This window comes from Parus major, chromosome 23 (assembly GCF_001522545.3).
Source record: "Parus major isolate Abel chromosome 23, Parus_major1.1, whole genome shotgun sequence".
NCBI classification, from domain to species: Eukaryota; Metazoa; Chordata; class Aves; order Passeriformes; family Paridae; genus Parus; species Parus major.
This window is the reverse complement of record NC_031791.1, coordinates 263,869-279,598: the sequence shown is the minus strand read 5'-3', so window position 1 is coordinate 279,598 and position 15,730 is coordinate 263,869. Positions and strand designations below refer to the sequence as shown.

The following is a 15,730-nucleotide window of genomic DNA, read 5'->3' as shown; positions in this document are numbered from 1 at the left end:
CTGTGTGATGGCAAATATGGACTGAATCGTTGACATGGAAACCGGACTAAAGTCAGCGCTGCCTCGGCTCAGCTCGCACACACAAGTTATCATTATCCAGCCTTTCCCTGGCTACAAACACGGACTGGATCCGGCTGCCGGAGCCGGCTGCAGCTCCCGTGATAAAGTCTGAAGGAGGCAGAGCGGAGGGAGCTGGGCAGGAAGGGATGGAGCTGTGCGGGGAAGGATGCTCTTCCACCGCACCGAGAGGCACGGCGTGCGGGGATGTGCACGCTGGACCCGAGAACAAGAGACCCATCTATTATAATCCATGGGGCGCCCTGCAAAAGATGGAATGGAGCCGGGAGGGCTATTGCCTGTACCTCGGCTTCTCTTATAGGGTTTTTGCTCAAGAAAATCACATTTCCTGTCAATATGTTTATATTTGCCCAGCCTATTCCTTGCAGTGTTTAGGCTGCCGTTGTATCTGGGTTAAGCACTCTCCTCGCGGCTCCATCGCTGCTAAGATTGACATTATTTGAATTATTTGTTTGCTGAGCATCATGCGAGACAACGCTCACTTATCCACTTCAACATAATGCTAAAATACTGTATAATGTCGCTTTCTGGGGAGACACAATGGCTCTGCGCTGTGAGTGCCAGGCGAAGGTAACTCTGTCCCTTCTCTGAATGCAGCAGCTCAAAGGCAGGCGTGGATTTTCCAGGGGTTTTGCTGCTTCCCACGCCAGGTTCCCCCGGGCAGGGAGCGAGCCCCGGCTCGGCCGCCCCGCGAGAGCCCGCTGGTGACATCTGACAGCGAGCTGCGAAACTTTGGATGCATTTTAAGGCAGGAAAGTGGACTCGGCCTGACTCGAGGAAATGCATTATTTTAGCAGCGCTGGCGAGGAGGAGGAAAAAGCGAAGCGGAGTTTGCGGAGGGGAAGGGACGCGGGAGCGCAGCCCCCGAGCATCCTGCGCGACCCCCGGGGCAGCCGGGGCTGGTGCCACGCGTGTCCCACGCCCCGCGGCCCCGGCCCGCAGCCGAGCCGCCCCACGGGGGGAAAAGCAGGACAGAGCAAGTTTTGGGGGGCACAAGTGTGGAGATACGGGGCTGAACGAGGAGAGCAGCGCTCACCCTGCAGTGAAAGTAAGGGTGGGGGTGGAATTCAGTAATTCCAGGGAAAATTGGGGGATATTGGGAAGGGGAGGAAAACGATAATGAAGTGTAGGGAAAGACGAACCCCGTTTATTCTGTAGGCGGGGGTGCACCCCGGCTGCCCTCGGACAGCAGCTCCGGTGCGCTCGGGGAAGGAAGAGTAAATCTACTTAAAAAAAAAAAAAAAAAGGGCAAAAAATAAAATCAAAACGCGGAGCGGAGTTTGCAAAAACCCCTGCACTGGATCCGGAGCCAGCAGTCTGTTTTCCCTGAATCCCACCAGATTTGGGAGCTCTCGGGTGGGCTGGCAGAACAACTACATTCTGCTGCGAACCCCACCGTGAAGAGTTAAAACAAGGGGGGAAAAAAAGGCTTTTAAAGCTGCGAAAAGAGAAAGATCTGAACTCTGGGCCTGGATTTTCCCACTGAAGGAAAACTTATTGTGTTTCAAATCCTTGGGACCTGGCGATGCCGTGCGGGAGGGGTCAGCAGCAGGTTCTCCTGTCTGGAAAAAGCTGTCCCTCGGCCTTTTCCCCCAGCTCGGCGCCCCTTTTCAGTGGGGTGTAAAAAACACATCCCCTCCCGTGAAAATCTACCCTCCTAAAGTGTATTTTTAGAGAAGTTTGAGTTCAGGCGTCATGACTGGGGATGGGGGGTGCTGCGGGAGAGGCAGGCGCTGAGAAAGAAGGTTTTTTCCCCCTTTTCATCAAGCTCTTGCACTGCCATTTTCCCGAGGCAGGGAGGGAGCGAGGGAGGGAGAGCGGAGCGACAGACAGCGCTGGCGAGGAAGTTTCTCACGGCAACTGCGGGCTGGATCGGGAACGGAGCCTTTTGTTCCCGGCAAGTTCAGCAGGAGAGAGAGTTGGAGCCTGCTGGAGAGAAAAACCAGCGGAGAAATAAAATGGAGGGAAGTAGGAAGAGAGGAGAGAGAGCTGGTGCTGGGCTGAGATTAACTGCAGAGCACCGCGCTCGGGTGTGCGCGGCATTTATTTAGAAAGTTGGTGTGGTAGCCTGAGGCAGAAATCCCTCGTTAAGTGCATGGGAATGAGTGAGAGACCCAAGGACACGCAGTGCTGGGCAGGAAGTGGAATTTTCCAAGGGGTTCACATCCTTCGGTGCTCTTTTTGCCAAGATTAGCTCTCCTCGCTCGCTGAAGGCTGCCTCCTAGAGACACCAGGGAAAAGGCCTTAAAAATGTGGCGTGCTCTAGGCCTGTCTAAACGGAATAATTAAAGGTTGGGGACACCCTGCCTTAGGGATTGCAGCGCGGTCTGAAGCCCAGATGCAATCTGGGGTACTGCCCTGCCTCCCCTCTGTGTCCCTTTCTCCCCAGTGAGTGTTGAAACACGGGGCATTGTGACCGTGATCTCGGAATGGGGTGAAAAGTCACCTAAAACCCAGCCCCCCCCCTCGATTTAGTGCTTAGACACACATCCACTACATCCCATATTCATATCCACAATTGGTTTTATCACCCTGCACACGCCGCAGACCCAGAATGTGAAATAAACTTGTCTGAATTAACCCCCAAATCGCTGACAAACATCCATCCCTTTAGCAGGAAAGGGAGCAGAACTTCAATCCCCTCATTATTTGTACGCTCTGTCCAGGTGGAATTAAAAAGCCAGAGCTTGATCACGAGGAGAGCGAATTTTTCAGCGCAAGTTTGGGGTTTAGCGAGGCGTCCCGACAATACGGTTTGATTAAAAATGTTCATCACCTTGTGCCTTCTTCGGGCAGGGCACGGGAGAAGCTGCGGTGCCCGGTGGGAGCGCGGCGTGGCTGTGACAGCAGCTCGGGGAGGCAGCACGTGGGAAAGCCGGCTTCGGGATTTAAACGTGCTTTTCCACTCCGGCCATGAGGGAGGGAGAGCCTGAGTTGGGGGAGAAGAAATAAATAAATAATGGGGAAAAGGCTTGGCGTGGAGCTCAGAAGCGACCTCTGTGGCTGCCGGGGACTGAAGTTCAAGAGCCCCGGGCTGGGAGCGCGGAGCAGACGCGGCTCGGGAAAATCCAGCGGCAGCAGGAATGGAGAAGGGGGCTCGGGGGTCGGGGCTGCCCCCCGGGAAGCGCCGTCCTGGCCGGGTGGGAGCGGTCCCACCCCCATCGGAGCGAGCTCCGCGCTGCCCGAGCCGTGCCCGGTGCCGGTGCCCCCCCCGGGAGCGGCCCCGGCCCCACCGAGCTGGAGGCGGCCGTGCCCGGGCCGGGCCGGGCCGGGGGTCGGGGCGCACCCCGGGGCAGCGGCGGTCCCCGGGAGCCGCCCCGCACCGGGACCTCCGCGGGCCTGGGAAAGTTTAACAGGGAAACGTCAGGAAGCATCAGGCAGGAATTTCAGCGCATCCCGTGTTTTATGGTGGCGTTAACTTTTACATATTGGGAGTAATTAGCAGCGAGGCTGCTAAAAACAGATTTAAATTACCGGCCCCCTCCCCCCTTTCTCTCCTTTCCCAAAATGGTCCAAATCCGGTTTACCTCTGACTCGACCCCCACCGGGACAGAGGTGAGAGCACAAGCCCCACGGTTTGTCCATGCAGGCAGGAAAACACATTAAAACCCGCATATTAATTAACAGGTCAAATAAAATACATATAATTTTGCGACGGTTATTTTGGGTTCTGTCCCCCCCCCAACTTTGTTTTAATAAAGTGGGGAAACATACAGAAACCTTCCTTGCAGTTGATGCTTTTTTTTTTTTTCCCAAACGGAGCCCAGATGCTGGTCAGGATTAAGGTTACACCAAACACATTCTACATTGCCATTTTCCAAACAGAATAAAGCAGATGGAAAAGATGGAAGAGGATAAAGCAGGAACGGAGCAGCACTGAAAACTGCAAGCCCTGCACTAACGCTGAGAGGAGTGAGCTGGGATGCCAGGAGAGGCAGAAAGAAAGAAAGCAGGCGTAGCGCCGCTGCATATCACATTCCTCACAGTTCAAATGAGTATCTTTAATTAAACAGCTGTCAGAATTTGGGCTTTAAACCTTATATTTAAAACGGGAGGAGGAAATTGAGCTGCAGCTGATCACTGCGTCTCCTCAGGGCTCAGTCCTAGGAGATGTGAAAGCCACTGGCCGGGGGCCATCGGAGTACTTAAGTCTCTGAGTAATTTTAAACATCAGCAGCCCCGGTGATTTTAAGGATCTACTCCCTTAAAGTTAGCCATGCACTCAGCACTTTGCAGGATCCGCCCAGCACACTCAGAGCAGCTCTGAGCTCCAGAACATGAGGATCTGCACATCTGAGAAACAAAGAAAATCCTCTTTTCAATAGGCTAAACATTTCTCCTTTATTTCTAAGACACCAGTTCGTCCATACTGGGAAATTGGATCGGACCGGAATAAAATCTCAAGGGGAAGTTAGCAGAATCTGTGCTTATTTGCAAAATACCACCGTTTGACAAATTCATGTTTTAAGTGAAATTCTACAACAGTGGTTTACTCAGCACTGTGACTCAGTTCCATGATGTGCTTTGAAAATCTCTTGCAAAAACTGACTTTAAGAGATTTTGTTGGTAATATATAGGCACATGCACGACACAGAGAAGGAACACACAAACTATTAAATATTCATGCTATGGGGAGAACACTTAGTAACGTCCCTTCATTCCAGCTGTACAAAGGCAGGCACAAATAACTGCTGAAAAAATGAATAACCCAAAACAATCGCAATATTCCACATAAACACGGTGTTGAGCAGCTTGCAAACATTGGCCAAGAAAGGGTCAAACAGAAATTGTCCTTATCTACCTTTCAACAGTCTGACATAAAGGCATAATTCCAATCTGAATTCTGTAATCAGCCCCCCGGGAGTGTTGGGACTTCCCACACACTCAGGTCCCTGTGTGGGGATGGGACTGATTTTCTGCTCCAGGCCTCCTCCCCGTCGAGCTCAAAGGGCTCAAACAGGCACCACAAGTGCCATTCAGTCAGAAACAAAAATCCCAACACCTTCTGCCCAGCTTTGCTGGGACTTTCAGAGTTCAGCTGTGGGACTGTGAAATGAGGTCATTTTGATCTATCAGTTATCTCTGCCTTGAGAAAGGCCCGTGATCACACCTCAGCAACAGCACTGCTGGTAGAGGCTGGGATATCACACACATGTTCACTAAAACAAAGCCATTGCAGAGCTCCCTCTGTAAAACTGAGCTCCAGACATACTGAAGAATCATAAAAAAGATGTGACTTTCAAATATTTATGAAAGTATTGAGTATATCTGGCAAAACAACAAAACACCCACTCCAAATCCAAACATGTAATGGTTGTTGCTTGCATCCCAATCTTTGGAATTAGATCCTGAGTGAAACGTGATCAGAAAGAGTCAGAGTCGTTACAGCTGTCAGAAAAAGTGAAATTACCAGTATTATGAAACAAAGTATTTAAAAATATTACTTTTCCCAGCTTCAGGAAACATAGTTAATGACCCCGGGTTTTCCTGTGCCTGGGTTCAGGCAGTCACCGCGGGCCCTGCAGCTCTCCCTGCACAATCCCGACCCTCTGCAATCACTGCCTTCCTATTGTTTCACCTACCTGCTCTATTTTTAGTGGGTATTTTGTGCAGGACTGCCTCATACATGTGTGCAGAGTGCCCAGCACGCTTCGTGTTCTGTTTAAACACAGGCTGAGAGCAGTAAATAATGCTGAGGCAGCACGAGGAGCAGAACTTCTGCAGGGCAATGATGAGCCACAGGCTGCAACGAGCCCCTGGCACTTATCAGCATCCCACAGGATAACGGAGCCCTGGATCCACTGCTCAAGAAACTGCTCATTATCATTATGCTTTAAAGAACTTTGCAAATACTTCCAAATTTTATTTTTTTTTTTAACCTGTTTCATAGCCACAGCACAACTTTCTTTAAAATAAAATAACCAAAGCAGAACACCCACCAATAAACAAAATTCGACCAAAACATGAAGCACTACAGCTGAGTTGTGATGAAAATGAGTGAATTTATTTCCACCACTTTTAGAGGTACAAAAATAATCTAAATTTGCCATCCTATTAAGAGGAGAAAGGAAAAATCTCAAAGCCAAAGATAGTGAAAGTAATGTCCAGACAATAATAGGCTAATTAACCTGACCTCAGTGAGATGCAAAACTTAAATTATTTTTCCTCATGAGGGGGGAAAAGATGTAGAGGAAAGGAGAGATAAAATACAACAAAGGTTGCAATCATGCCAGACAAAGCTGATGTCTTTCTTTGATAGGGAAGCAAATTTTTCTGGGTAAAGGAAGACACAGTAGCTCTTACCCATCCCCAAATCAATAAAGTGTTTGGTCTGGTGCATCATGTAAAAACACCAATTAAATTGGAAAGTACGAAAGTCAGGGCAAGAGAAGTTTTGTGGGTAAAAAAATGACTAAAAATGCAGTGCTGGATTGTGCTGAAATGGGAAGTTTTGGGCTAGAGAGTGAGTGCTTTGAAAGCTCCTGCAGCTTTGGTCTCAGCACTGGTGCTATGGATGGGCTCTAAGTGACACGAGCACAAGGAACTGAAAAAGTTAATACAGGTGGTTCCTGAAAACACCCTAAGGCATCAGTGCAGGAGACTGGAATATCCTCAGTGAAGAACTGGATGAGGTTCTGGAACAGCACAGGAATCCTGAGGAATGGGCTGGTGGAATGCAGTAATAAGATTATTGCAAATCACAAGGCTGTTCACACAGGGACTGAGCCAAAACTGGGAATTCACCACAGTTAGCAGGGAAGGATGAAGACTCAGAAGTGTTATTTAGTCACAGAAATGAAAATGACAACTGGGATCTAAAGAGCAGGTAAGGCACATCCAGATGTTATGGCAACAGCTCTCTTACAGAATTTTGGGTACAGTTTCTGTTCAAGAATGACACATGAAAACTGGAATAATCACCGAGAAAGCTCCCTGAGCTGGCTACAAGAGCAAGGAATCTGTCAGGAGAGAAGAGTGGAGCTTCCTTTCAGCAAACCTCAACAAAGAGAGGGGTGAGAGGGTGAGTTTGTATACACAGACTATGGCTTGAAGACAGTATTTCAACTCAAAGGTTGTGTTGGCAACAAATACATATCTAAAGGCCTGATACAATTAAAATGATTGCTAAAATAGGATGTCTTATTAGAAAAATTAGGTTTTAAAGAATCCTTTTCTCTGGGGAACACAGACCCAGTGGAGAACTTTGACAGTTTTTTTTAATCAGTGAAATGAGAAGAAAATCTCTGTAATATTATGAAGATGCATTTATGGTGGTTAAAAAGTATTCAGACACTGTAGTGATAAGTGTACCAAAAATCCATTACAATTAGTAATTCTGTATTTACTGCAGCACTTGAATTATATGCAGTAAATAAAATATGGAAGCAAACATCAAATAACAAGGATAAAAGAAAACTCTGAATGAGACAAGAGGTTGAGAAGGCAGGTTGTATGATTTTATTTATAATTAGAGTTTGCATCATGGTGCAAAGAACTGGATTAGGGTGGGCAGAAGTGTAAGAACTGCAGACAGGAAAACTGAACACCCTGCTCAGCTCCCTGGTAAATTCATCCGGGTCACAGGAGCGTGAAGAACCACGGAACAGAGGGTGAATTAATGTGGGCCTGGAGCACACACCAGCTCAGCACATTCCCTGTGTCAGACAGTGCTTGGAGGACTCAGCACTGATCCTTGTGTGGCCAGGCCTGCACACACTGTCACCTCGGCAGGGAGGCTCCTCTGCTCTGCAGGGAACTCTTCAAAGAGACACATTTCCAAGGGCAAAGCTTCCAAGATCCCAGAGGACTGCACCTCTCAGAAGACCATAAAGGCTCACACCATAGGTCTGGTTTTCCTGCAATCTTTCTGTTTCCATCATAAGGAACTGGCAGGAACATGTATCACCCATTTCTTTCTTCTCACATCTCTTCCCCTCTCCCGTATCTGCTTCAGCAAAATAGCGACAAACCAGGGCTGCCCTTCTGGCATCTTCTGTCCTAGGTGCCTGCCCCCTGCAGATTCTTTCCATCCCTCTGTTCCAAGCTTCCTTGGATCTGCCACTTCTTCCCCTTCCTGTAAACAATAACACACAAACACGGAGCCAAAAGCACCCATCTTTGGTTGGGTGTTTTCCTCCTTTTTTTGCTACCTTTTTGTTTTTCTTGGTGTTCTCACCAGAGGACACCTCACAGCCACGAATGGTATCTTCCCATCATCAATGTTTTGGACCAAATGAGAGCTCCAGAACAGTATCTGTTGGTGTTTATTCAAATGCCTTCCTTTAATTTTGTCTGGAATATTCTCAGCTGGAATATTCTGTCCTTTTTCAGGTTTCATGTTAGAAAATAAAAGCAGACGCAAAGCAACTGGAAAGAGCACAAAGAGAGCAACAAGAATGCTGGGAGGCTGAGGAAATCTAACCCTCCAGAACAAACTGGAATGCTGGATTTGCTTAATCAATTGGGAAAAAAAAAAAGAGAAAATAAAAAGGAGAGAGCTCATGGTAGAATTGAAAGGGGACAAAATACCAGTAGTCCATTTTGTTAGAGGACAGGTCAGTAATCCAAAGTTTGTGGGCACTGGAAACAGAAGAGGTGATAGACCATGTTTATTCCTCAAAGCTCCACAACCTTTGTTTGATCCACAGACTGTACATGCAAAAAACTCCAGGTAATTTCATAAGCCAAACACAAAAGATCATATATATACATGAAAAGAAAATCCCATGACAATATTCTTGATGTAAACCCCAGAGTTTTCAGTTAGAAATAATCAGAAATCTGCTCTTCCACAGGTGGCAACGGGCTTCTGCATGTTAAGGGATGTTTTAATGGATTTATCACTTTCTTCTTCATGAACCTTGCAGCCTTTCAGAAAAGAAATTGCACAGGGAAAAAAGCAATGGATGTCAGGAGAAAAGGAGTAGTCATTTGTCAGGTTGACCCACAGAATCCCCAAATTCCTGAGAATTCCCTGTCAACACATTGTGAAAAATAACATACAGCTGAGTAGCAGAACACCTCTCTGTGGGATAACTGCCCAGAATATCTTGAGAGGTAAATTAATAGAAGAAAGAACCAAGCACTGTGCACCCGATTAACAGTGAAAATACCTGAAATCAGCATAACAAAGTGGGGTGAGTGCACTTGTGCTCAGGATGGTTAAACAGCTGTAATTAGATCAAACAAACTAGATTGATGTATCATCCCTTTGTAGCTGTGGCCTCAGAAGGCAGGTCAGGAGCTAAGTTCAGTAAAACAGTTTTAGTGCTACAGCTTTTATCTAACAAGGCACAGCCACACACTCACTCCAAAGTAAATACTGCTCAGGAGAACTGCTGAATTCCAAAGAAAGAGTTTCTAGAGAAGATGCTGTTCTTTAATAACACCCCTAACTTTTGTCAGTAATAAAACTCTCCTAATTAATCCAATAATAGACCCTTTGGATAAACACTGCACAGAATTTTGGTTACAAATTCATTCAAGGAATTTGAAGGCCTTTATTGAGATGCTTCCCATTCACTTAAAGTGTCTGCACAACATGGGTGAATTCTAATTTGCTTTGTTCTTTCAGAACCTTTTAATTAAATTTTAAGAAAATCATGTAGAACAACATTGCATGAAATATGGTCACTACATTTCAGAGATGAGCAAAACATAAGGTAGCAGATGGTATGAAGAGGATATATGTGAAGAAATGTAAATAGCAGGGAACCTCACCAAATCAAAGACGTGAGGCAGAACTGAAAGCGCCTGCAAGACCCCTGGGAGAGCTGAGGAGATGAAGCAACCACTGAGCTCAGAGGTATCAGCCTTTTCTTGCTCAGAAATGACACAACACCAACAGGAAGCTCTAATCTGGTAGAGGGACCCCTTATTACTGAGGGAGGTGAGATTGTTGTGAAGGGTCCTCAGAGTGAATATGAGAGGAGTGGAGGGAAACAAGGACAGGTGCCAACAAATGTATTTATCAAACATTCTTGGAATAGAAAAGATACCAACTCTTCAGAACTGTAAGCAATGAAGACATTATGAAGGAGCTAACAGTAGAAAATAACCTTATATTGAACACAAATGAGATGAGTGGTTTAAGTTAGGCAGGAGACCAAGCAAAGAGAAGCTTGGTGTCATGAGAAGAGTTGTGAGCAGCAGAAACAGGGTGACTGGGGTTGGGAGGGGATGTAAGCTGTGTGTTATCATTGCCTGCTCCAGGACCCACAGTCCAGGTCTCTGAGCTGCTGTGGCTGCACTGATTGCTTGCTGGGAGCACCTCTGCCATGACAGAGCCAAAGAAATCAGTGAGTAGAGTGTGCCACATCTGTGCATCAGAGCAGAGCCTGGTGAAGACCAAGCAGCTCTTTCTAACCTGATAAAAAAATTATCAATACAAGACCAATACTGTTAAAGAGAAGCCACCAAATATTAGAGGATGTTTAAAGGTGCAGGGAGGCACCCTTGAGGAGCAGGGCCCAGCTGATAACTGCAAATTCAGCTGAAGGAATAGCTGGAAAATGGTGACCATTCTAAACATTTGTATTTCAAACAGTTGGTAAGCACATTCCCACAGCAGAACTCCACAAACCTAAATCACAACTATTCCCATTTTGTATCTTCTTCTGCCCCAAGCTCCATTTGTCTGGGTGATTTATGAGGTGAGCTCTGGCTGTGCAAGGCTTCTCTCCTTCTGAATGGAGGAACAATTCAGATAAGGAACAAATCTCTTCTGAGTGAATAGAGGAAACTGGACTTAACTGCATTGACTAAGGTATTTATTGTACATCTAGGCCAGAGGAAGCTTAGCACTTTTAATACATATAAAACTGCAGAGAGCTGCTAGGAAGAGCAGAAACCAAACAAAACAGATTCACAAGTTCCTTATTAATTTAAATTAAGCCACTAAAGTAACAGGAAAGAAAGAGCAACAGATATCTATCAATTCCAGTGGCTGACTCCAGCCACCCACAGGAACTGAGGAGCAGTTGGCTCTGTGTCCCCTCAGGCACCCTCAGGCTGAGGGACAGCTAAATTGTAATCACATAACTTGCAGCGGGCAGTGCTTTCGTGGCTGTTGATTTCTTATATTGTCTTGAGGTTCCTTGTCATGGAAGGCACTGGATATAATTACAGACAAAAAAAATAACTCACAGGCCTGGTCCTGGGCAAGGTGCTTTGGCAGATCAGCAGCTCAGGGGATCATCAGCTCTTTGTAGACAGGAGCCCAATGCTAAGAGATAAATGGCAAGAAATAAATCTCTGTGGTACAACTCCAACTTACCAGTTCAGAAAAGACAACCTGCAGAATTCCTGAAAGGCAATGAAACCACAGAATTAAAAATTTTAAGTGCAAACCCCAATATTAAGTCATCCATTTACAATTTTTGGTGATGAATCCATCTACTCCAGATGGGAAGAGGTCACTCTCTTCTTTTTCCAGGGCAAGTCTATGAATAATTTGAGTGATTAAAGCTCAAATCAGGTGTGAAAATGAAAGACCAGGAAAGACATGGAAAAGAAACCACACTCACAAAGAGAGACTCACTTAGCTTTCATTCTGGAATCAGGAAAGGCCCCTTCTATTTCTGTCCTGCCACAAAATACAGGTGAGCCTGTACATTTTTTTCCCAAAGAGTTGTCACTTTTAAAGGCACATTGAAATCTTATTTTTACTTTTTAGGTCTCCCTTCCTCTATTGGAGATGACCTAAATTTTGAGCTGAAGCACTCACAGCATCCTCGCTTGGAATAGAAAACAACAGCAAAAAAAACATCAGGCTGTGAAAAGAGGCAAAATAATAGGAGGGAAAATTACAGTGAAGTCCTCCCTGAATAAGAGGAGGTCACAAATGCTGCAGAAATAGAAGCTGAAGTGGTGCTATCCTGAGCCAGGGGACACAAAGTGGTTGCATTTACAGCCCAGGCAGAGGACAGGTGGGCAGGATGTGAATTGAAGCAAACGGCCGCAGTTCTGGGAATACCCAACAGCTCTCAGCATCGCCCTCCAAACACAGCGCTGTGCTCCCGCTGCAAGAAATGTCACACACATTGCCAAAATGCAAGAGCCTCCTGGCACAACAAAACACCCTGCAAAAGCTTGAATGCTTTCTAGGAGTGTTCAAATGGAATTAGACAGCTACAGAAAGGGGTAGAGGCAATATTTTATATGTTATAGAAAAATCTATGGGAACACATATAGAGCCCAATAACTGGCAGTAGAGACTACTGAACACTCATGCAGCTCATCATTAACAAAACAAACCCCAAAATGTACTTGCAGATACATTGATTTTGCTTTATTTTATCATCTTAAACAGCCAGCAGAAACTAAGATTATAAACTGTGCCTTTTTAAAATTCCATTCAACAGATGTTCATAAACAGACTTGAGCCAAATTTCAGCTCCCCAAAAGGATATTCAGCCCGAGAACTTCTACAAATGGATGATAAAGTCCCGCTTTTCCCCTTGTAATCATTGCTTTTCTGAGACACCAAATCCTCTCTTAGCCTCATTACAAGTTCCCACCAGCATAAAATGTATTTTTCATTTCCATTTCCTATAGTATTGTTTTCCAAAAATGGCATTTCCCAGCACAAGACAACTCTCCTTCACTCCTTTTTTATGTCACCTCCTCAATACGAAAGGATTGTCTCAGTGACAACGCTCTGTTCTTCTAAAAAGATGAAAAAAATCCAAGTGGTACTAATAAATATTTACTTAATGTAAAGAAAAGGGAATTCAACAGTTAAGGATGAAAATTACAGGGGGAAAAAAAGGTATTTGGAAAGGCAAGGCTGTAAGAAGTTCAGTGCTGTTTATGAGAACGACTGCTCAATGGCTCCTTCTGGGACACAGCGAGATGACTTCTTTAAAAGTATGGTCTAGAAATACCCCCAAATCACTGAAATTATAAGTCACCCGAGTATTTCAGCTGCAATACAAAATTAAGAAATATCAGGACACATAATGAAAATGGTGGAATGAAACCAGCATTGCACTGACTTGTCTATGTTAAAAGGGGAAGGGGGGGCTGAAGTGAAAGGTTTTATTTTTACTTAATTATTCTCAGTGCTCCCTGGGGACTCCTTCCAAAGCGTATTTTGTATTTGGACCTAAATGCAAGCAGGATTCAGCCTTGATCTTATTCCTTATGACAATACATTTCTTAAATTAGAAGTCCCACAACTGGAATGTTGACACCACTGCTGGTTCCTCCAGCACCTCAGAGTCCCCTCCTGCATTATCAATCCATTAACCCGGGAAGCAGTGAGAACAGGGGAACACAGACTGCTCAACATTTAAAAATCCACCCACAAAACAATACTTTGTGAGCTTATAGCATCCTTCATCCATTTCTATGTATGTAGAAATGGGAAGTCTCAAAATACTTAAAAAAAAAAAATCAAGAAACCCACCTAACTTCAAGGTATTCTGAAATGATAACATATTAATTGAGTGAGCATCCACCTGTGATGCGATTTAAGAGTCTCCTACTGCAGCATTTCACACATATTCAATCCACCTTCTGGTTACAGCGTGCAAGTTTATGGTATGTAGAAGGAACAGCAGAGCTGGTTAAAGATTTTCTCTTGCTTCACATACTCTGCAAGCTTCTCATTAACTCATACATGACTTTAATCAGTGCTGAAGCACACACTTCCTTCAGCATGCAGCAGGACTAGGCTGGGGAAAAAAAAATCCTCCAGAAAATATTATTGTAACCATGAATTAATAAAGAGAAGGGCAACGTTTTCCTAAAGTGGCTGCTGATTTTCATCTCTAAAGGGTTAAACCGACCTTCGTTGATCCAGAAGAGGTAATAAAATAGAACTTTAAGGACAAAAATGGAGCACTTCAAGAGATTATTATGAAGAGCCACATTCAAGAAGACAAAACCTTATTCTTAAAGCACAGATGCTTCTGAAACAAGAGATCGCACGTTTTTAACAGCACACTGCCAACCGCTTATAATGAATAAGCAAAACGTGGGGAATCAGGGTGGTTTTTTTCCCTTTTCCTTGGAGCTCAGAGGGAAGGGGCATTCATGGATGTGGTAGCAGAGCCAGCTCTGCACTTCTGCAGGGCTGTGGAGCTGGTGCTGGTCGGTGTGTGGGGGGAGAAAACAGAGTAAAGCCTGAGAAAAACCCATCAGAGCTCCTGTCCTCCCCTTCCAGCGTTAATGGGAGGGATACGAGTCCATGGGAGCTGCAGTGGGGGATGGTGCTGGCGGAGGGGGTGGGGAGAACCGAGCGAGGCCTTACAACCATCAGCAGCTCTTGTTCTTGTTCCTTTCAGCCTTAGCAGGAGGATGTGAAGCTCATGGAGCCGGCAGCGGGATGGGGGGGAAGCAGCGCAGGATCACAGTTTAGCTTTTGTCCCCTCTCCACAGGGTTAATAGGAGGACACGAGTGTCACCGGGATAAGGGCAGGCCGGGGGGGCACGGCCGGGATCGCAGCTCCCCGCAGGGCTGCCGGCGGCGTGCGCTGGCATTTGTGGGGTCCTGTGCGAAGTCACAACACCCGCGGGCGAGCTGGGGATGGCGGGGGGGGAACACGGGGCAAACTTCCCTCAACGTGGCGGCTCCGCTTATCCAGCACGGCGAGCCCGGGGTGCCCCGCGGGGTGGGGCGAGCCCCGGCCTTATCTGTGGGGCGCAGGGAGCGCGGCTCCGCGGCCGCGGGCAGGGAGGGAGCGAGGGAGGGAGAGCCCAGGTGCGCTGACAGAAGGAAGGGGGGCACAGGCGGCCCCGCAGCCGCTCTGAGGGCGCTCCCTGCCCGCAGCGGGAGCGCGGGGCTGAGGCGCGACCCCGGCCTCGACCCAGGGGAAAGTTTGCCCAAACTTTGTCGCGGGGGTCCCGTCCCCCCTCAGCGAGCCCCTCACGGCGCCCCCCTCAGCAGCTGTTCCCACCCCCGCCGCAGGGGGAGGGGGGCGCTGTTCCCGGCTCCGCGCCGCGTTTTCCCGCTCACCCCCCGCTCCCCGCGCCTCCTCACTCCTCCGCGCCTCCGGATCCCTCCGCCGCAACCGGCGCTGGGGCTTTTTCACCTCCCCCACCCCCATCGCTTCATCCCGAGTATCCCGCCTGAAGCTGCGGGGAGGATGCGGGAAGGGAAACGCTTCTCGCAGCCCGTTCCTGTAACGGTGTCCCGGCTAAGAGAGCGCGGCACGGAGCCTTTTGCCGAGTGAGGGAGAGGAGGCGGTTAGGACTACTTGGCGTTCCTGCCACGGCCTCGGCGGAAGGAGCGGGCTTCAGCGAGAGGCTGTGTGGTGCTGCGGCTCTCCTCAGCGCTTCCTGGAAACTCCCGCTTAGGAGCGAGGGGGGGCGGGAGCGAAAGAGTCCCAGGCCGGGAATGGGAGGGGGGCAGGGCACAGCCCCCTCCCCGTGCCCGGACGCCCCCCGAGCCCGCTGACACCCCTCAGACCGACCCTCACCCTCTCTTCCTGTACCGATGGAGCAGGAGGAAGTAGGGGATAAACTCCCTCGTAACCGCCGTGCGGAGTGGTGGGAGCTGGACCCCTTTTCCCCTCACAATCCGGAGGGTGAAAAGGCAAACTCCTCTTTTCCCTTCGCAACCTGGGGTCTGGAAGAGCAGACCCCCATTTTTCCCCTCACAACACTGAGTCTGGAAGAGCAGACTCCCCCTTTCCCGTCACAACACGGG

General features: G+C 47.6%; 1 long non-coding RNA gene across 5 annotated transcripts; it reads right to left on the bottom strand.

Annotated features, from left to right (window-relative positions):
* Nucleotides 1-1,319: 1,319 nt before the first annotated feature.
* Nucleotides 1,320-14,970, bottom strand: LOC117245460. 5 transcript variants are annotated; one of them, XR_004500173.1, is made up of 3 exons: nt 5,661-13,480; nt 2,855-3,007; nt 1,320-2,007 (listed from the first exon to the last, which is right to left on the bottom strand). It is a non-coding gene; the product is annotated as an uncharacterized LOC117245460 (long non-coding RNA). The 5 variants fall into 5 exon arrangements; XR_004500172.1 differs by having other exon boundaries at nt 1,320-2,004; XR_004500171.1 differs by lacking the exon at nt 1,320-2,007 and adding an exon at nt 2,080-2,299.
* Nucleotides 14,971-15,730: the final 760 nt, after the last annotated feature.